This window comes from Cibotium barometz, chromosome 27 (assembly GCF_041138505.1).
Source record: "Cibotium barometz isolate CiBa-2024 chromosome 27, ASM4113850v1, whole genome shotgun sequence".
Taxonomy (NCBI): Eukaryota; Viridiplantae; Streptophyta; class Polypodiopsida; order Cyatheales; family Cibotiaceae; genus Cibotium; species Cibotium barometz.
In genome coordinates, this window is record NC_141072.1 from 36,635,595 (window position 1) to 36,658,435 (window position 22,841).

Consider the following 22,841-nt stretch of genomic DNA (forward strand, 5'->3'; position numbering starts at 1 on the left):
GCACTTCTTGTGTGGGGCAGGGTCCCACACTCGGGCCCTCGCCCATGGATATCCGGACACAAGACTAATCCATTGGTTCTTCCAAAATGGAACCCGAAAAATGTCCCTTGCCCGGAAAGCATGGACGATTCTTCCAGGATAAATTTTTCTCTAACGTAGTCAAAAGCCTTAACTAACTGATTTGATCTGACCAAACCTGTAAGTCCCATAGTCAGATCAGGAAAAAGATTGCACTTGGATCATAGAGACCAATGCTTTTTTCCTCATTGAGAGGCAGAGCCGTTGATTCTTTTCCATAGAACAATTTTTGTCTGAGATTTACATCATCTATCGTACCATAGCAGAATTGAGTCTCAATTTAGGGATCCATCAGTCCAGCCTAACCCCATCCAGCAGTCCTGTGGGTTAGCCAACCGCCCAACCACTCTAGTGATGGGATCCAATTAAGAATTTGGTTAGGTTTTGTCCCGAGTACCAAGGAAAAGAGTTCTAAGGCCCCCTAGCCGGATATTCATGCTGCAAACTTAAAACTAGTCACACCACTTACACACCCGATATGAAATTGACTTTTTCACAGAATCAACTATCTTTAAAAATAATCTTTTAATGAAACTATTGTGTCACTGATCATAATCCTCAAAATCTCCGGTTGAATCCTTATTTCCAATCATTCGTTCATCGGTGTACCTATGGCATCATTGGCAACCAGAACGCTCACCACCTATCCACTCAGGGGCATAGCTCAAAGTAACCAGCAATATATTCACATATCAAAAATGGATTTTTCATTGAAGATCAGCAAGATCAACCAACGGATCCATATGAAAGTGCCATGGACTCATCCGTTAAGGACCAGTAAGGTCAATCAACCAGATCCATGCCTGAATTCAGAAAACAACTCTTACTCCTTATTCCAATATCTTCCACGATGCACATGTGGGTATTATCAGTGACCCAAAGACCGAGCACCGTATGGTCAGCACCCTCTAGGATCCTTTGCAAGTGACCTAGCACTTCACTCATAGGCCGCTTCCTTTGACTCTCATCCACCGTACCGAAAGCTTAGCATTTTAATCGAACCGAGGCTGGTCAAGACCTTGGCCGACCTTGCTACGAGAGAAGTCCTCCAATGACTCTCTGTCAGCTATTGCAACTTTATCATATTAGGTCTCCACGACCTCATTCACAAGATGGTCAAAATGCTTCGAGCATTCTTGACATAAAACATTCATTTAAAAACAGTTCAAAAATACAGCTTCTATAACGAACTCTTGTCTTTCCACATTGCTCCACATCAAACCACATTAATTAATTCCACAACCATTTCATAAGTATTCCTATTCTCATCCAATCACATCATTTTCATCTCATCATCTTTCCTCAATTTATCCTCATTAGATCTCATCCACTTATATCTACCCATATCCACATCTCATCACATCACATTCATTTACATCTCTTCCATTCAGACCACATCATATTCACTCACATCATCTTTCCTCAATTTATCCTCATTAGATCTCATCCACTTATATCTACCCATATCCACATCTCATCACATCACATTCATTCACATCTCTTCCATTCAGACCACATCATATTCACTCACATCTCATCCATTCAGACCACATCACATTCACTCACATCACATCTCATTCATTTCACCTCACATCTCATTCATTCACATCTATCCCGATTCACATCCCATCCCATCACATTTATTCATATCCATCACATTCACTTTCATTCATATCCACTATCACATTCATTCTCATCACCATTATATCACATCACTTCTATCCACATCATATCTTATTCATACACATCTCATCTCATTCATCCACATCCATCCAATCGTTCACATGTACGACTACTCGCATCTATCCATACATTCATATCTATCACTTCACATCCACATATATTCATGTCACATCTCATCTCTTTACATCACATCACATTCTTTCACATACACATCTATATCCATTCTTTCACATACATCTACATCCATTATTTCACATACTCATTCACATCCATTCTTCTCATACACATTCACATCCATTCTTCACATACACATTCTTATCCATTCTTTCACATACTCATTCACATCCATTCTTCACATACACATTCACTCACATCTCATATCATTCATTTACATTCTGATTCACATAACATCACATCTCATCACATCTCATCACCTCTACTCACATCACATCCATCCATCTATTCATTCCCATCTATCTTATTCACATCACATCTCATCACATATATTCACCTCACATCTCATCACCTCTATTCACATCACATCCATCTATCCATTCATTCCGATCTATCTGATTCACATCACATCTCATCACATATATTCACTTCACATCTCATCACCTCTATTCACATCACATCCATCCATCCATTCACATCTATCTAATTCACATCACATCTATCCATCCAATCATCATCTATCTGATTTACATCTTATCTCATCAAATCTATTCACCTCATATTATCATCACCTCTATTCACACCACATCCATCCATCCATTCCTCTCCTCTATCTAATTCCCATCACATCTAATCACTTTGTATTCTCATCACTTCTATTCACCTTGTATTCTCATAACTTCTATTCACATCACATCCATCCATCCATTCGCATCTATCTAATTCACATCACATCCATTCATCCAATCTTCATCTATCTAATTCACATCTTATCTCATCAGATCTATTCACCTCATATTCTCATCATTTTTATTCACATCACATCTATCCAATCATCTTTTTGATTCACATCTTATCTCATCATATCTATTCACCTCATATTCTCATCACCTCTATTCACACCACACCCATCCATCCAATCATCTATCTGATTCACATCTTATCTCATCACATCTATTCGCCTCACATCTCATCACCTCTATTCACATCACACCCATCCATCCCTTCACATCTATCTAATTCACATCACATCTCATATATTTACCTCTCATCTCATCACATATATTTACCTCTCATCTCATCACCTCTATTCACATCACACCCATTCATCCATTCACATCTATCTAATTCACATATCGCATCACATCTATTACCTCTCATCTCATCACCTCTATTCACATCACACCCATCCATCCATTCATTCACATCTATCTAATTCACATCACATCCATCCATCCAATCATCATCTATCTGATTCACATCTTATCTCATCACATCTATTCACCTCATATTCTCATCACCTCTATTCACAGAATTTAAACAAAGAATTTAAGAGGATTCTAATTTCTGATATATAGATTCTTTACGCATCTATTTATGTATAATTCAATTTTAAGAAAAATAACACTTTTGAAATAAAATTAAATCCTTTATGCATCTTTATATGCATAAATTTAATTTTAATGAGAATGACACTTTTGAAATAAAAAATAAACATTTTATGCATCTTTCTATGCATAAATTCAATTTTAATGAGAATGACACTTTTGAAATAAAAATAAATCTTTTATGCATCCTCCTATGCATAAATTCAATTTTAATGAGAATAAAACTTTTGATATAAAAATAATTCTTTTAGAATGCACAAACGGAGGGAATTACTCTTTTAGAATAACCTAATGATAAACTTTAGTTCCATAAAATTTAAGAAAATTTTGCCATAACCTCATTTGTATGGCTGACCATTTTTCAATTTTATCATTGAATTTATGACTTGAATTAATCCAATTTGAATTCTAATATCTCTAATCTACTCCATTTTCTAAAAATCAAGAGAGTAAACAATGAAAATAGTTTAATCAATCTTTTAATTAAACTTTCTAGGATTGAGAAGGGCTGAATTGTAAAGAAGAGAAGGGTGTGGCCTTTCCATCAAGGCATAGCATCAGATTTTAATTCAACATTTACAAAGCAGAAAATTTAAGAAAACCATAGATTTAAAATTTCACAAAAATAAGTAAGAATTAAGCTTACATAGAGCTTGTAAGCTTTCCTTTGGCTTGAGGGATTGAGGGTTCTACTATTGTTTGCAGCAAGAGTGGCCACCAAATTCACTTGGAGAGGATTAGGCCAAAAAACAATTGAATTATCAATGTTAAATGGCTCAGGACAGAAGTAGAGTAACAGTGCATAAACACCATTAAGATTTTACAAAGGGGGAGGCTTCTATTTATAGGAAAAAGTGAGCCTCTAACCAAGCAAACTGATTCTAGAATTTTCCAGATCAGTTTGGTCACTTTTTAAGGTTAGTTTAGCTTACTTTTTGGATCTAGTTGAAACAAGAGAGAGGAGAGATGAAAATATCTCATTATTTGCGAGTTTAAAACTCATCCACACATGTCAAATAGGCACCTACTTCATGAGGGGAATTCCCCACAGTGAGATGTCAAAAATGCATCATTTCCTCTAGGTATCTCTTCTTTTTTAACTAACAAACCTTGTCCTTAGTCAACTCTTCATCTTATGTGAGTATTTACTCATTTTTGGGGGATTTTCTTTTATTCTTCAATTTATCTCCTCCTCCCTATATTTGGATTAATCTTATTGGTCCATAGGAAAATCTAGACGCTCAAGATAAGGTCCTTTTTACCTATTTTCAATTAATTCCAATTGCACATTGGAAAGTTCTTTTTGAATTTTTGTTTCAAGGGAAATAATTTTAAACACTAGGAGGATTTTTATATCCAAAAATATCTCAAATTTGAATTACCTCCCTCAAGACATTTTCTCTCTCTAGGCCAAAACAAGGTAAAACAGGATCTTTCTTTTATTTCAGAGAGGGGAATAATTATAAGACCAAAAGGGGAGGTTCTTACACCTGTACACCTCAAAAGTTGGAGAGAGGAATCTTACACTAAAGGAAAGTTGTGGTTGGGATACCTTCTATGGCTTCTTGCGGTTATTCTTGTTGAAGGTGGCCAACATAGCCAAAGATTTGCCAAAGTGACCATAGAGCACCTTCTCTTGAAAACATTTTCTACTTAAGGCTTTAACTTAAAGTTTGAAGAGTGAGGATTGTGTTTTGTGGTGAATGCCCTCCAAGTAAAGCATAGAGCTACTAGAACAAGCATGACTTGAAGGGTGTCTGTGATAGCTCCATTGGAACACACAAGAATAGTTCATGGTAGTTAGCTTATCAACAATATAGGCATGTGTGGCCATGGAAGTAGAACCTGGTTCTGGCATAGGAGCAGCAGGAGCAGGGTTTATGGGTGCGACAAGAGAAGTAGCAAGCGAGGGGAGGATTGATGGGAGTGGCAAAAACTGAAGAGGCCATCAACTCTGTTGTCCGAATCAACAATAGAAGACATGTGAAGTGAAAACAAAAAAGAAAGAAATAAAACTAGGAGTCTAGTCCTAATGTGATACCATGTACCATATAGAAAGGTTAAACCTAGAGGTAAACAAGAAGATGCTAGAGGATCTTACATTGGTATCAGAGCCAGAGTATATACGTGGTCATAGTAGGAAAAGCACAGGTGGTGTGTGTGTTTTATTTTTCAATCCTTGACCCATGCTCTGTTTCATGTCATGGTGTTCATGAACACCATAATTGAGGGAAGGTCATGTATATTGCAGGTATCATAGCACAAGGATCTCAAGGTAGATAAGTGCATGGCAATCCTATGGTGTGGTGGTCTAGAAAATAACAGCTGATGAAATCTTGACAAATTGGCATCTATTTGGGTCCATGGGACATGGAGACACATGATATAGTTTTGTACAGAGTTGTATATGCCCATGTTGGCATCCAAGACTATAAACACCCCATGGTTGTGGATGTGCATAATGTCTGTAGCACAGTGATATAGCTGTATGATGTCTGATAGTGTTGCAAAAGTGTAGAAGAGGATGTCCTTGATGGTGAATTCACAACCTTTGATGTGGATCCTATGCTAATGATGTGATGGTGGTTACAGTTGGCCCTTGGTTGTTGTCTCCCTTGATCTTCATGTGCGCTCAATCATTATGAGCTTGCTATATTGTTGACAGATCAATGGTCCTACCGGTGCCCTAAGAATCAGTCACACAAGAGGTGCTCTAGGACTTTAGTCCTTAGATGCTCTAGTACCCTAGTCCAAGATATGCTTTATGAATCAAATCATTCATTTCTCTTTGAAACAAGATCTAGTGAAGCTTTAATTTTTAAATCCTAGAGGGTTTCGAGGAGTGAAGGCCTAGATTTTACTCAAGTCCTAGTGATATAGGTATTCTTGGACATGACTTTTATAAAAGAGCTCTGGGATTGAAGACCTACAGTTTCTCTAAGAATGTAGTTCTTTGTGTGCTCTAATACTATAGTCTAGGTGGTGCATCTATGATGCTAGTCTTAGAAGTGTTACAGGAGGATCTTTAGAACTCAAGTCCTAAAGGTTCCTAGAGCTATGGATCATGGAGTCCTATATTGCATCATTATTTTATTAAAACTTGGAACAACTAGCTTTAGTTTGCAATTCTTTTACATTTGGAAATAAAAATACATGAGATAGAAGCAGCTCTATTGGAGCAAGAGAGCAGAGGCAAAGAGAAGAAAGAGCTCGACTCAACAGCAGGAGAGGAAAAAGCATTCTTCCCTCGAGGAGGATTCTCTCGAGGACGAGGACGAGGAAGAGGCAGAGTAGGAGGGAGGACCTTCACTTGCCACAAATGTGGAAAGCCAGGACACATGGCGAGAGACTGCTACAGCAAACCCAGTGAAGAAGGAACGACATCGGCAAACTTCATGGAGGCTCCAAGGGAAGTGGAGTTGGATCATCTTTTCTGAGAGAGAGAGAGAGAGAGAGAGACCCCACAACCCAATGTAACCTGCCCCAATAAAGTAAAACCACCTCTGAGCCACCGATGATGTAGGCCACGTGGTAGATGTATGTGTGAGCACTTTAGTCAAGGTTGCGGGCACTTATAGTAGCCTTGGACACATAGAGAGAGAGAGTGTCAAGGACTATGGAGTTTAGGGACTTGAGGCACTGGTCGCGGGCTATCAAGTAAGAGGGAAACTTGATACAGGGTCCAGGTGTGCTAGGATTATTCACTTGAGGAGAGGTGTTGAAATATACAAGTGAATAGGGTGTGTGTGGGAACAAGCTCTTGGATAGAGGCTGTAAAAGAGGAGATGTAATTGTGAAAGAACCTGTGAAAAGGTGAGAAGAATCTACTGGGAGAGAATAATGGGTAGCATGAGAGAATTTAGGAGTGTGGAGTTATTCTGGGAGATAATCAGGGAAAAGAGAAGAGGTGGAGAGAATCAGGCAAAAGGTGGAGATATTCTGGGAGTGAATCATGGAGAAATCAATGGGATTTGATGCTTGATGTAAACACTATAAATTGAGGCATAGCCCTAATGAGAATTTGCTAGTTTTTGAGTATCCATGCCTACATTAATCTATGTGCTAATTATTCACGAATTACGTCTTAATCATTTGCTAATCACTTTGTTAATGATGTTGATTCTAGTGTTTGATCCACCATAGCTCATCATTATGCTCAAATTTCAACAGTTTTTGCCTGAATCACCTGCAATCCGCTCAAGGGTGTTTAGTAGACCTTACCCGGTAGGCCAAGCTCTCAGATCTGATAGTAATCGGTGTGCTCCAAGCTTCACAGCATCAATGGCAAGCTTCACAGCTTTTCTTCACAACTTCTTCTCCCTCTTCTCTCACTCACTCATAAACCCTAATAGACAACACAAGGCTCTAATACTATGTTGAAAAATAGGTAGAGGGAGAGGAGAACACACACAGGAGCAAACCCTAATGTATATTACAAACCCTAACCATAGAGGGAAACCATCTCCCTTCTCACCCAATGCATAAAGCCATAATCCATAATACACACAACTCACTACATCTAACCCTAGCTAATGTCCACACATTATGACCAGCTGGACGCGGTCATTTATGTTACACATGCTGCTACCTAACATGCCAGCACATAGCATAGCTGGCTCACACACTGACATCGAGCTTGAATCTCAACAGCCCCTCTCAAGCTCATGATGTACTGCCATAGATGAAGATGTAGATAAGCTTGGGCTATCAAGGCTCTCAACAACAAGCAGCAGCTGAGTTGCATGCTGAGTACGGCTTGAGCATGGAGGGCAAGCTGCCCAAAGACCTTACTGTCAAGGATTTGCCACCTGAGGAGCAGCTGAGTGTCTTCAAAGTTCCTGAAAAGAAGAAGACAAAGGTCTTCGTACATATGGTGCACGATCACCTATACGACGCTTGCCATCTTTTGTATCAGAAAGTGTACCAGGCTGCCCCCTCTTATGGGGAACTAATGACAAAGTTTTCTAGGGGGTTTGCCTTTGAGAATTGTGCAGATACTAAAGCTCAACCCGGAAGTCACAAGATTGCATGGGCTGTGGTGGGTGGTATGGTCTTGAAGAATGTGAAGGCTCAACGGGGAGGTTTGAATCACAAAGTGAGCAAGTTCATATCCGATTACGGTGTTTCTGTCTTATATGGACAAACAAAGCATGCTATTGACTCCTACACCTTGACAGTGTCTAATCACCCTGCAAAACCGAATGAAGTTGCATCCCAGCCCCTATACATAGAATGGTTCAGTAGAATTGCTAAAGATCTTGATGGGCAGGCCCATATTGCTGAAGCGAAGGTTGGTTCTGCTAAATTGGTCTTAACAGAGAAGAGGGATTTGTGGCTACACAACGAAGGCACCTATTCGGCCTATGCCCCGATTATAGTAAAGATGGAGAGACTTAGGGCAGACATGGAGATATTAAAAGCATCTCCCCTAGAAAATGAAGCTCTCATTCTGAAGGAAGCTGAGATATAGGTGCTCGAGAGGGTGGTCTCAGTGGCTTTTGGTGTTGTGACGTCTGCTGCAAAGATGCAGGAGGAGGTGTCCACTATTCAGGTACTTTTGAAAACTCAAGCATTTTTCTATCCTTTAAGTAGTGGTCCAAGCACTTGCAAGTGATATATGCACTTGCAAGTGATTCAAGCACTTGAAAGTGGTGTAGCATTTACACCACTTGCAAGTGCTTGTTTTCACTTGCATCACTTGCAAGTGCTTACAGGTCATCGAGTTCATAGACCACTCATAAGTATTCAAACCACTTGCAAGTGCTATGACCACTTGCAAGTGTTATAACACTGTAAATGCTTACATCACTAGCAAGTGCATAGAAACCATGCAAGTTCTTAGAAGTTTGAGCTTGAGCCTTTCTCATTCCCTATAGTCTCATCCTCATCTACACTATCAGTTCCTACTTCATCCCCTTCATCCATTTCGATTGCGACACCTACTACTTCGTTGGATTCTACACGGACTTTTGGTCCTCCAAAATGGGTTCGCTCTCTACTTTAGGATTCAAGTATATCACTGTCAGATGCTCAACAGTCTACTACACGTGTCTTACGTACACGCCCTTCAGTAAATATTACCTTGATGTCTCATATTATTGATGTATTTGAGCCTGAAATGGTTAAGGAAGCTCTTTCCTTACCACATTGGTGTGAAGCAATGCAAGCAGAGATTTCTTCTATTGAATCTAATAACACATGGCAGTTAGTTCCATGACCTTCACATAAAAAGGTCATTGGTGTTAAGTGGATTTTCAAAGTCAAGTTTCATTCTAATGGTACTCTTGATAAGTACAAGGCACGCCTTATTGCTAAAGGTTATGCTCAAAAAGAAGGTGAAGACTTTGATGAAACTTTTGCTCCTACTGCCAGATATTCTACTATTCATGTTGTTTTTGCTCTTGCTTCTCACTATGCCTAGCCTATATATCAAATGGATGTTAAATCTGCCTTCTTGAATGGAGATTTAGAGGAGGAAGTTTATGTGGAACAACCTAAAGGTTTTATTGCACAGGGTCATGAACAGGATGTGTATTTATTACAGAAAGCTCTTTATGATCTTAAGCAAGCTCCTCGAGCTTGGTATCAGAAGATTGACAGTTTTCTCCTTTCTCTATATTTTGAGAGGCCTCATGTAGATCCTAATCTTTATGTGCTTATTGTGGATGATGACATATGCATTCTTGTGCTTTATGTGGATGATTTGACACTCACTGGCTCTAATTTGGATCTACTCAAATGGGTTCAAACTCAACTCACAACATCATTTGCCATGACTGATCTTGGACTACTCCACTATTTTCTTGGTTTAGAAGTGTGGCAATTTGCTTTTCGCATCTTTCTTTGTCAAAAGAAGTATACTTTAAGGTTGCTTGAGAAATATGGCATGCATGATTGTGCATCACTCACTTGTCCCATGGATCCTAATTCCAAATTATCCAAAGATGATGATTCTCCTGAGGTTGATTCTACAAAGTATCGCCAACTTATTGGTTCTCTACTTTATTTGGTTAACACTCGGCCAGGTCTCTCCTATGCTATGAGTATTCTCAGCCAATTCTCTTCACAACCTCGTCGATCTCATTAGCAGGCAACTTTGAGGGTTCTTTGATATCTTCATGGAACTCTTGAGTATGGCATTTCTTATGCAAGTGGAGATACACTTATTGGTTACTCAGATTCTGATTGGGCAGGGTGTATTGATACTAGGCGTTCCATGTTAGGCTATTGTCTTATGCTTGGTAAAGGTCTTGTTTCTTGGAAATTTCAAAAGCAACGAATTACTTCTTCTTCATCGACCGAAGTAGAGTACAAGTCATATCTTGATGCCACTTCTGAAGCACTTTGGCTTCAGCAAATTCTGAATCACCTTGGACGTTCATCTACTCCGACACTCATCTACTCAGATTCACAGAGTGCTATTGCTTTAGCCAAAAATCCAGTTATTCGAGGACGATCGAAACACATTGATGTTTATTTTCATTTTGTTCGTGATTGGATTTCTGAAGGTCGCATTCAGCTTGAGTATTGTCCTACCAAAGATAATGTTGCTGATTTGTTTACTAAGCCTCTTCTCTTTTCGTGTTTCGTCACTCATGATACGAGTTAGCACCGGCATTTTTGGGATTTATAGCATTCATTTCCATTTTTTCCTATTTACACACATTTTTGTGTAGAGGAACTTTCCTATATATATGAGGAATTGTAGTTCATTTCTAATCAAGTTGGCTAGTGGTTCATTGATGAGTTCTTGAGTACATTGTCTCTTCTCTCATGTCTTCTTTCTCACAACATTGTCTACGGTGATAAGCACAGTCAATGGGTTTTGGGCACAATAAAAACTCCCACAGGTCTGTTAAGCTTGGAAATGTGGCATTGGAGGCCGCGCACTGCGCTGTTCCATCATGAGAACTGTAAACAAGGCACCTGCAAACTGCATGGCCGGCCATGTAGCCCATATCTTCCCTAGTGCATTTGATTAAGAGCTTCCTTGAAGTAGACAAGCTGCACATAGTATTCACAGCAACAAGTGTTGCAGTCCTTCAACTTGCGTACGAAGTATGGCTTTAGACCCTCAAAACATCTGAGGGAGATCCTTATATTAGAATGAGCCACTTGGAACCGCATATAGAAGTCCCTTTGTGACAAAGAAGACAAATTTAGACACACTATCAAGCTTTATAAATCATTTTGAAGCAACCTATAGCATTGGTAAGCATTACGACGCACTTTCAATCAGTGTAAAGCTATGACACTCATTGGGTAAAGCTCTTAGACGCACTTAGTAGCATTTTTAGCACCTGGCAGCACTTGTAAATGGTTGTAAAGAATTATAAAGCACTCTCAGGCACCTACAAGCACTTAGAAGCCTGAGGATCCATTTAGATGAACTTGGAATAACATGGAATTTCTTAGAAGCACTTGGAAACACTAGCAAACACTTAGAAGCAAGTAAAGCATGTGGAAGCACTTGGAAGCACTTGGAAGCACTTAGAAGCACATGGAAGCACTTAGAAGCAGTTAGAAGCACATGGAAGTACTTAGAAGCACATGGAATCACTAGCAAGAACTTAGAAGCACTTGGAAGCCCTTAGAACCACTAGCAAACACTTGGAACCACTAGCAAGCACTTAGAAGCACTTGGAAGCACTTAGAAGCACATGGAAGCACTTAGAAGCACATGGAAGCAGTAGCAAGCACTTAGAAGCACTTGGAAGCACATGCAAGTACTTAGAAGCACTAGCAAGCACTTAGCAAGCATTTAGAAGCCCTAGCAAGCACTTGGAAGCACTTAAAAGCACTTACAAGCACTTAGAAGCAATTAGAAGCTCCTGTTATCACTTCTGAAGCTCTGTTAAGCCATTACGAGCATAAGCACTTAGAAGCATTTGGAAGAACTCTCAGGCACTTGGCAGCTTTTTGAAGCACTATTAAGCACTCAGAAGCAACAAAAGGCGCTTAGAAGCACACAGAAACATTTAGATGCACTTGGAAGCACTTATAAGCACTTGGAAGCAGTTAGAAGCTCCTGTTATCACTTTTGAAGCTCTGTTAAGCCATTACGAGCATAAGCAATTGGAAGCATTTGGAAGAACTCTCAGGCACTTGGTAGCTTTTTGAAGCACTATCAAGCACTCAGAAAACAAAAGGCACTTGGTAGCTTTTTTTGAAGCACTGTCAAGCACTCAGAAAACAAAAGGCACTTAGAAGCACATAGAAACATTTAGATGCACTTGGAAGCACTTACAAGCACTTGGAAGCACTTACAAGCACTTGGAAGCAGTTAGAAGCTCCTGTTTATCACTTCTGAAGCTTTGTTAAGCCATTACGAGCATAAGCACTTAGAAGCATTTGGAAGAACCTGGCAGCTTTTTGAAGCACTATTAAGCACTCAGAAGCAACAAAAGGCACTTAGAAGCACACAGAAACATTTAGATGCACTTGGAATGACATAAAATTACTTGAACCACTTAGAAGCACTTGTGATCACTTGAAGAAGTATGTCAAGCACTATAAAGCATGGTTAAGCAATATAGTGCACTGTCGGGCACTCAGAAGTGGTCTGAAAATGTTCAGAAGCACTAAGATGCATTCATGACTTGGAATTTCTTGGAATCACCATGAAGCACTCAGAAGCATCTGAAATAAATTGTAAAGCTTCGTAAAGCACTACAGTGCATGGTTAAGCATTGTAATGCACTGAGGCACTTGCAAACATTTGGAAGCATGGTAAAGAACTCTAATGCCCTATCATACAAAATTTTAGTACTATCAAGCACTCTAAACCACTGATATTTAGAAATCAGTATCGTATAGAAGAGCATATCCAGATACACTATCAATCATATGCGAGCAACTGTGTAGCTCTTACAACACACTCTCAACAGAGTGATATACCTGAGGCAAATCGAGTAGATGCACTAGATGCAGTACATGCGCACTCTTGCCTATCCTCTTTCAAACAACATATTTCTTGTTTGGGGAGATGCGAGTTTCCACCCACCAAAACTAAAACACGATTTCCCTAATTTCACTGGTGATGGTGCTTGCCCTATGCAATTGACGGTGACAATAATCCAAGGGAAGTCACCCTTCAACCACTTCATGGTGCTGCCAAAAATTGGCCGCAATGACATTCCTTCGATGAACTCCTAAAGCCTTGGCAACTTCTCTACCACTCATTTGATTGTTTGTCAACACCACATGTGCCATTGAGGCATGCCACGACAGTAGCACGCTTTAAAAACAACTCCTTATTTAAATGGGGTGTCTTCACCTCAGATAATGTATGACAAATGTTAGAGAAAATGAGTCTCTCAACTGTCTCTCTGACGTGTGCTGCAACACTGAAAACGTTGGATGATGGAGGAGTTGTTGTAGAATCTTTGTTTGAAGGCCCTTGAAAAGCCCGTTTGTTTGTTTGCGCCAGCACTGAGAAACTGCTCTTGCAGATTTTCTTTGCCTCTCACTCATCAATGTCACCATCCTCGCGTGTACGTGCCATCCTCTTCTCAATGCTTCTTTGTTCCCTCTTCTTTGCAACCCAGTAGTTCCGAAGACCTGGCAGAAGTTCTCTCGGGATGTGTTGTGTGATAGACAATGGGGGAAGATATACGGAGCCTGTATTGCCATTCTGTACACTATGAGACTCCATGTGGAGCTAGCTAGGAGGCTAAGGTTATTGCAAAGAAGACCATTAAAACACAATTGTAGTCTTCATGGAGAGAGAGAGAGAGAGAGAGAGAGGGAGAGAGGGAGATAGTACAGATGAATACAGCTTGCACTCAGGCGGAGTGAGAGAGAGTGAGAGAGAGAGAGTCATGGCAGGCCAATGGATTGCAAGACGAGTGCAGACTGAGTGGAGGAGAGAGAATATTCAGAAGCGTTTAATGGGCATGCCATTCCCTTAATGAATGCTCAGTTACATTTTCAAGCCCACCTCTATTTCAAATTTAAGCCTCTTTCTCCTCCCGAAGGGGTGGCTAAAAGGAGTGTCCAAGACACTCCTTTTTGGTACCACCTATACATGCTTTCACCCAAGTAGATGTTTGTGGAATTTCTGTGCCTTCTATTTTTCAGGTAATTCCTACCAAGCCTGATGCTAGGGCTTATCCTTTGATTTTGGGAAGACCATGGCTCCGCAAAGTGAAGGTAGTTCAAAAATGGGAGACAAGTGATCTCATTCTTCAAGGAGGCAGCAAGAAGGTATGGTGGTACAACATCAAGAGTTAACTGAATCTTTTGTGCCTTGGTGTTGGTTTTAGAAAGCTTCACTAAGGTGTCCCATGCCTCCTTAGGTGACATGGCATCCTGTATATGCCCAATCATGGTGTCCTATATACTAATAAAAAGCCAATACATGACTTTGCTTGCCTCAAGGGATTCACTATATGTAAACTCTCTATATCACATGCGTTTAAGGCCTAATTTAAAAACCCATTATGAGTAAATTTTTCATGAATAAAACACACCCTTTTTCTATTAAATCTATAAATACCCCCTTTAAATGGTACCCTTATGTATGTAAAAAATGTGTAAAAAAGGGATTTAGAAAACTCCTTATGTTGAACCCATGTGCTACGCTTACATATTTATAAGTCACCCCCCCAAGTTCCTTGCTCCTCCTTGATTCCAATCCTTGAATGCTTTTATATCTACACTTGGACTAATCTCCAGTATCTCTGGTGCCTCCTTATGTTCACCTTTATTGTAGTCCTAGTACCCTTTTCCCATCAAGAAATTTGTCAATCTAAATCTCCAAGCATGGAAGTTATTCTTGTCAAGCTTCTCTACAATAATTCTGGTTTATTCCATCATTTAACATCTTGTAATCAACACAAATTTACCAAAAAATAGCACTCTTGTTTGACCTGCACAAGCTGCTGTATTCTAAGCAGTGCTACTATATTGCATCCAAACTGTCCAACCGGTGACCTCAATTTGCATACATACATCCAATGGCAACTTTGAGACCTCTTTATAGTACACAAAGTGTCTGGACAACCAATCTCCCTTCCTGTAGTTCCAAAAACATAGTTCTACAGAGAATCAAAACTTACCCGCAGTCATGAACGCTTGCGAAATGAAAAACAGAGATCCTGATGCACCCGAAATGCGTTTCCTACTACCTGAAAACTTTTGTCCAAAAACGGACGATATAGTTGTAGGGGAGAAGAGAGCTTAATATCTTGCAAGCACACACACACTCACACAAACCCTAGAAGAGAACACACAAGGTGAGAGGCTAAAAATTCTTCTTCTTCTTCACACAACAAAAGAGGTATACAAAGAAGATAAAGTGACTAACACACATAATAGAGTATATACAAGCGGTCCATAATGTGAACATGCTAAGAGGAGTGGGTAGGTATGGACTAGTTGGTGTAGTCCAGCTATAGAATCTCTAGCGAAGATATGTTGGTGCCAGCTACCAAACCCACCAATGATGTAAATGTCAAATGATCATGCATGCACCTCGTGAGTGTCAGCTCATGTTGAGCTTGACATCTAACCATAAAAGTGGTCTTTTGAGACATTTTATGCATTTAAAAATGACCCTAGTGTGTCGGGGAGGTAGACCAAAAGCACCTCTAGGGATTTGGAAATTTTAAGAATTTTGATTTTTTTTTCGAAAATGGTACGTTTGTATACTTAGGTTGGTACAGTACGGATCGGGCTACGGTACGATCGTGGCATTTTGAAATGGAATGGCCAGGGCACTTGGAATGGAATGGCCACGGCAGTAGAATGGCCATGGCACTTGGAATGGGACAGCCATGGCACTTGGAGTGGAGCGGCCACGACACTCAGGATGGAACAACCACGGTACTTGGTATGGAACAACCATGGCACTTGGGATGGAACGGCCACAACACTTGGAAGTGGAATGGCCACGGCACTTGGAATGGAATGGTCACGAAACTTGGAATGGAATGACCACAACACATGGAAGTGGAACGACCCCAATGCACTTTGAATGGAAAGGCCACAACACTTGGAAATGGAATGACCATGGTGACCTTTGAAATTTGAATTTGAGATTTGAATTTAAAATTGGAGGGAAGTGAGTGGGGGACAACTAAAATCCTCGGATTAATGTTAGGTGGGTGGGATAGGTCTAAAGTTAGAGGCTACCTCTAAATTAGTAACGAGAGAAGGAGGAAGTTGGATCCTAAGGCAGAAAAGTGTGTGTTTGTTGGATATGCACAGGATCATAAGGCATACAAATGTTACAATCCACAAACTAGGCAAGTGGTTATCTCACGAGATGTGGTGTTTGATGAGCTTGCTAGTTGGTACAAAGCAAAGGATGAGGGTGTCATTGAGTCACTTGATGCTGATGTGCATGTGAACTGGCCACAAGCAAGTTCTAGTTCTACTTCTATGTCTGGGCTAGCAGAAGCTGAGAGTAGTACTGTACGTCCATGGTCAGGACATTTGAGGCATGAGAGTGTGAGCACTGGGAGTAGTGCTGTGGACAAAGGAAAGAAGAAGGTTGAAGGAATTGGAATTATAGGTTATGAGTCATCCAGTTCAGAGAGTTTGGATGAGGAACTTAGCATACCTGTTTTATGCACACCTGTTGGTGCTAGGCAGAATAGATATGTGCCACCACATGTTAGAGTGACAGGTGTTCAGAGTGATCCGCATGCATTGCGGAGATCCCAAAGGGTTAGATATCCAATTGGCAGGTTTACATATCGAGATTTTGCTATGCATTATGCATATATAACATCTATGGTGAAGCATGTGGAATCTACATGCTATACAGAAGCTATTGGAAAGCATGTATGGAATCTACATGCTATACAGAAGCTATTGGAAAGCATGTATGGAAGAAAGCAATGGATGTTGAGATGGACGCATTGGTTCATAATGACACATGGGATTTGGTTGCATTACCATGGGACAAAAATGTCATTGGTAGTAAATGGGTTTACAAAGTGAAATGCAAGTCTGATGGTTCCATTGAGCGACATAAAGCAAGATTGGTAGCTAAGGGTTATGCACAAACCCAAGGCTTGGACTATGATAAAACATTTAGTCCAGTGGCAAAGATGGGAACAGTGAGAGCAGTCATTGCTATGGCTGCAACAAATGGTTGGGAAATGCATCAAATGGATGTGAAAAATGCATTTCTAAATGGAGATCTACAAGAAGAGGTTTATATGGCACAGCCAGAAGGGTATGTACACCCAAGATATCCCACTCATGTATGCAGATTGAAAAAGGCATTATATGGTTTGAAGCAAGCACCTCGTGCTTGGAGTGATAAGATGAGCAGATATCTTATCTCTCTTGGATTTCAGGTTTCTAGAGCAGATTCTTCACTCTATGTGAAGAAAACAGATCATGGGATTGTTTTACTTGTCATCTATGTGGATGACTTGATTATCACAAGTGATCATGGTACAGATGTGATGCATGTGTCAAGAAAGCATTGAGTGGGCAATTTGACATGAAAGACTTTGGTGAGTTGAGATACTTTCTTGGAATTGAAGCGATCAAAGATCATGCAGGTACATGGTTAGTACAATGCCAATATGCATTGGATATGTTGGCAAAATATGGGATGAAAGAGTGTAAGCCTATGAGTACACCTTTGGAGCAAAATGTGAAGTTGCGGGCTGATTTTGGTGAGGACTTGGATGATCCATCTATGTACAGGAAGATGGTTGGTAGTCTCATTTACATGACTATCACACGCCCGGATTTGAGTTATGTTGTGGGGCTAGTAAGCCAATTCATTCAGAGCCCCAGAAAACCTCATTTGGATGCAGTGAGACACATTATGCGATATGTAAAGACCACTGCACATTATGGTCTTCTGTATGAGAGCGGTAAAGGCTTGGATATACATGGCTACACAGATGCTGATTGGGCAGGTAGCTCATATGATAGGAGGTCTACTAGTGGTTATGCTTTTACACTTGGAAGTGCCGTGGTGAGTTGGAGTAGCAAGAAGCAACCTACAATTGCTTTATCTAGTACAGAGGCTGAATACAGAGGTGCAGCCATTGCTACTTGTGAAGGAATTTGGTTAAAGAGTCTCTTGGCAGATTTGGGTGAGCCTATTGATGGCAAAGTTGTCATTCATTGTGACAACATGAGCAGCATACAGTTGGACAAGAATCCAGTATTTCATGCGTGGACCAAACACATAGAGGTCCATTATCACTTTGTCAGAGAGAAGGTACTGGATGGTACAGTTGATCTAAAGTATGTGAAGACTGATGATGAGCAGGTGGCAGATATCTTTACAAAGCCACTTAGCAGGAAAAAATTTGAGTACTTCCGTACTATGTTGGGAGTACATGGGATGAGCTTGAGGGGGAGTGTTGAGAGCCTTGATAGCCCAAGCTCATCTACATCTTCATCTATGGCAGTACATCATGAGCTTGAGAAGGGCTGTTGAGATTCAAGCTCGATGTCAGTGTGAGCCAGCTATGCTATTTACTGGCATGTTAGGTAGCAGCATGTGTGAGACATAAATGACCGCGTCTAGCTAGTCATAGTGTGTGGACATTAGCTAGGGTTAGATGTGTGTGTGGACACAACTCATAGTGTGTTGTGTGTATTATGGATTATGGCTTTATGCATTGGGTGAGAAGGGAGATGGTTTCCCTCTATGGTTAGGGTTTGCAATATACATTAGGGTTTTCTCCTGTGTGTGTGTCTCCTCTCCCTCTACCTATTTTTCAACACTGAGTAGAAAAAACGGGAGAGCTTGGGGTACTCAGATGATGCTGTCAATAAGAGAACAAGAAAACATTAGTTCTCAAGGGGAGCATGCATTGACAGGGAAATAATGTGCAAACAAAAGCCAATGGAGGAGATGTGTAAGAAGGATATGTGCATGTAGCAGACATGGAAGAGGAGCACAATACCTTTCCGAGTAGACTTTTCTGTTGGGGGGCCGCATGTTGTCTGGGAAGCTTCACCTTGCTCTGGCATCGGTGAAGGGGTCTGTACGACTGAGTTGACATCCGCAAAGGGTCTCTTGCACCTCCTAAGGGGGGTGTTCTTCTTGGGGGTGGGATCACTCATCTCTGCGCCGCACACAGCTGTGAAACGGTGAAACCGTGAGTGATGCGAGGCAGCAGAGGGATGAATGGGCAGGAAGCTTGCTTGGTGAGAGGGAATGCAAGAATGGAGCAGAGGGAGAAGAGGAGTAGAGGGAGAAGAGGAGTAGAGGGAGAAGGGGGGTGCACGTGATAGGCCAAATCAATGCATGCTTTAAAGAGGGTGGCCCAATCCTTTTCATGATGGCCCACTATTTTCCATATTACGAGAAGGGGGGCACCAAATCATTGCATGTTTTGAAGAGGGTGGCCCAATCCTTTTCATGATGGCCCACTATTTTCCATATTACGAGAAGGGGGGCGGCCAAATCAATGCATGCTTTGAAGAGGGGGGCCCAATTAATTTTATGATGGCCCATTATTTTCCATATTACTAATTTTAAAAACTCTAAACTTCCCTCTTTTTAGGGGCTATTGGTGGTACCACCAAAAGGTGAAAAAAGTGGTACCACCTATGCTTTCACCCACTTCCAAATCTCTTACTACTCCTAGGGTTTTCACCCTAGTGTTATCTACAAGTTTAATGCGGTATGGAGAATTATCAGAGGATAGCTTCAAATCCACATCCTTCATTGTCTTCTCACTCATCACATTGATAGAAGCACCCCCATCAATGTATGCACTAGATATGGATTGCCCATCTATGATGACATCGACCACTGGAACATCATCTCCTACATCAATGTCCATCTTCTGAGCTGTAGGAGTCTCATCACTCTTCTTCTTCTTTCTCTTTCCTTCTCTTGTGCTTGCTAATATCCCCCCACTCCTTTCTAAGCTTTGGGGAAAGTGCAAGGAGTTGGCCAAATGCGATATGAGCATTTTGATCCCTTAAGTTTGTGAGGAGATCATAGCTAAGGGATCCTTGTCCAAGAGGAGAATCAGATTGGCTAGTTTTTCTCCTAGATGACTTCTTCTTCTTCCTATGATTCTCTTCCTCCTCCAACCTCTCATCTCCCTTTTTTTCTTTTCCCTCTTGAATCCTTGGTCTACGATCCCTTTTGGCTATTAATGGCATTAAAGTCTCATTATCTCCCTTTAAAGATGTGTCCTCTAGTAATGCCACCCTCTTATCCTCTTTCTGTTTTAACATTGGGCACTTAGGGTGATAATGACCCTTCTCTTGGCACTCATAACAAGTGATACTACTTTTATTCTTGTTGGCCTATCTTCCACTCTAGGGGGTCTAGGTGGGTGAGCATTTACTAAGTGAAGCTTAAGATTAGAAAACTCAGTCATAAGTTGTGTAATATTGTGATCTATTGCAGTGGATGAAGGTACCTTTGATGTTGACGAAGTAGTTGAAGGGACATCCACTTGAGAATTTGGAATTGCCATAGTTATGGAAGCCTTAAGTGTTGACTCAATTTGAAGGGTAGCCTCCTTCTTCATAGCAATCCGAAGGGCTTCTTAAAAACTTTTAGGGTCTTTGCTTAAGACCTTTCCTTGCAAAGAAGGAGCCAGGCCATGACAAACCGGATCATTTTTAGATGCTTCATTGCCAAGGAGCTCTTAGACTCCACCATGGAAGAATAAGGAGAAGAAGCAACTACAACATGTAAAGAGACATGCATGTATTTGTTGAACAAGGCTTCATACCTCATGGAGAAAGTAGAAACCGACTCCCCCTCTTTTGAGAAAGCTAATCCAATTGTAGAAGCAAAGCATTTGGTGACTCCACTAACGCAAACCTCTCCTTCATTGCCTTTGTTAGCTCTTCCCAATCCTTTTGAGAATCTTTTGGGCAAGACTTCATACCATGCCAAAGCTGCACCTTCAGGGAGTATCTCTGTTCGCTGCTCCAATGACCAACTTGCTATCCTACATGCTTGACTAAACTCTCGCAGGTAGGCCCTTGGATCTTCTCCTTCACTTCCATGGAATACTGGAATGTAAGCATATTTGCAATTGAGAAAGATATGCACAAGCCTTGGCACTTTGTTACAATCACAATACTAACTTGTGACTATGAATCCATTCACAAATTCTTTCCACCATGTGATCTTTTGTGACAATATCATTGAACCTAAATGACCCACAAGTATGAGGAATCCATTGGGTGTGAATGCAATTCAAGTGAATCCTTCTTACAACAACGGGTAATGCACATAGCAACTTGAGAGCATGATACTCCTCCTTATTTGCATTACAAAAGAAGGAAAAAACATCAACATATACATTCTCAAAGGTATCATCAACATTGACCCACCAACTTAACTTTTATGCACACCATGAAGCTATTGTAGTCACCAAACCCCATGCTATCAAGATGCAAATTGGGCAGGTGTAATCTAAGACATGAGATCTATTAGTGGATTTTTTTTTTTCATTGGGGAGTGCTACTATGACTTGAAGCAGTAAGAAGTAGCCCACAGCTGCCTTGTCGAGTATAGACGCAGAGTACAGAGGAGCTGTGGTGGTTGTGTGTGAGGTAGCTTGGTTATGCAAGCTACTTTTGTTGATTTGGGGTTGCATGCGGAGAGAAAGGTTGCATGCGGAGAGAAAGGTTGTCATATATTGTGACAATCTTAGCATTATACAATTGCCCACGAACCTAGTTTTCCATGCGTGGACGAAACACATTAAGCTACATTACCACTTGATGAGGGAGAGAGTCTTCAAGCGACATCAACTTGGCCTATGTCAACACAGAGGTTCAGGTCGCTTGCATCTTCACTCACAAAGGCCTTGGGAGCTGAGAAGCTCTGTAGATTTCAAGATATATTTGGAGTTCATGAGCTAGAGTTGAGCTTGAGGGAGACTTTTGAGATGCCAAGCTCAACATGAGCTGAAACTCACGAGGCGCCTACATGACCGTTCGACATTTACATCACTGGCAGGTTTGGTAGCTGGCACCGACATATCTTCGCCAGCAGTAGCAGCAAAGCGATTCTATAGCTCTAAGATTCCTCCTCGGGCTGTATATTAATTAAGACTCAACTTCAATCCCTTGTAATCATTCTATGTTTCATAATACAAGAAAATATTATTTTTCCTTGCTTTGCCTAGTGAGATAAAAATTTCTAGAGAATGGTAAATCAATATTGGGATACTTTTGGATAAATAAATTCTACAGATATAAAAAAAATATTTCCCTGAAATAGAAAATCAAAATAGATTTTCCAAGGTACAATTGGAATTAATTAAAAATGATTTAGAAGACCTTATCCTAAGGGTCAAGATTTTCTAAAAATTTTGGATTAGGGTTCCTTCTATGGACCAACAATAAGATGAATCCAAGTGTTGGGATAAGATAAATCCAAAGAATAAAAGAAAATACCCAAAAATGAGTAAATGCCCACATAAGATGAAGAGTTGACTAAGTACTAGGTTTAATATTTAAAAGTTATGAAGTATTAATAAAAAAATGAGATATTTTAGAGTAATCATTCATTTTTGACACAAGGGTAAGGAAAAGGGGGCCCTTCAAGGAGGC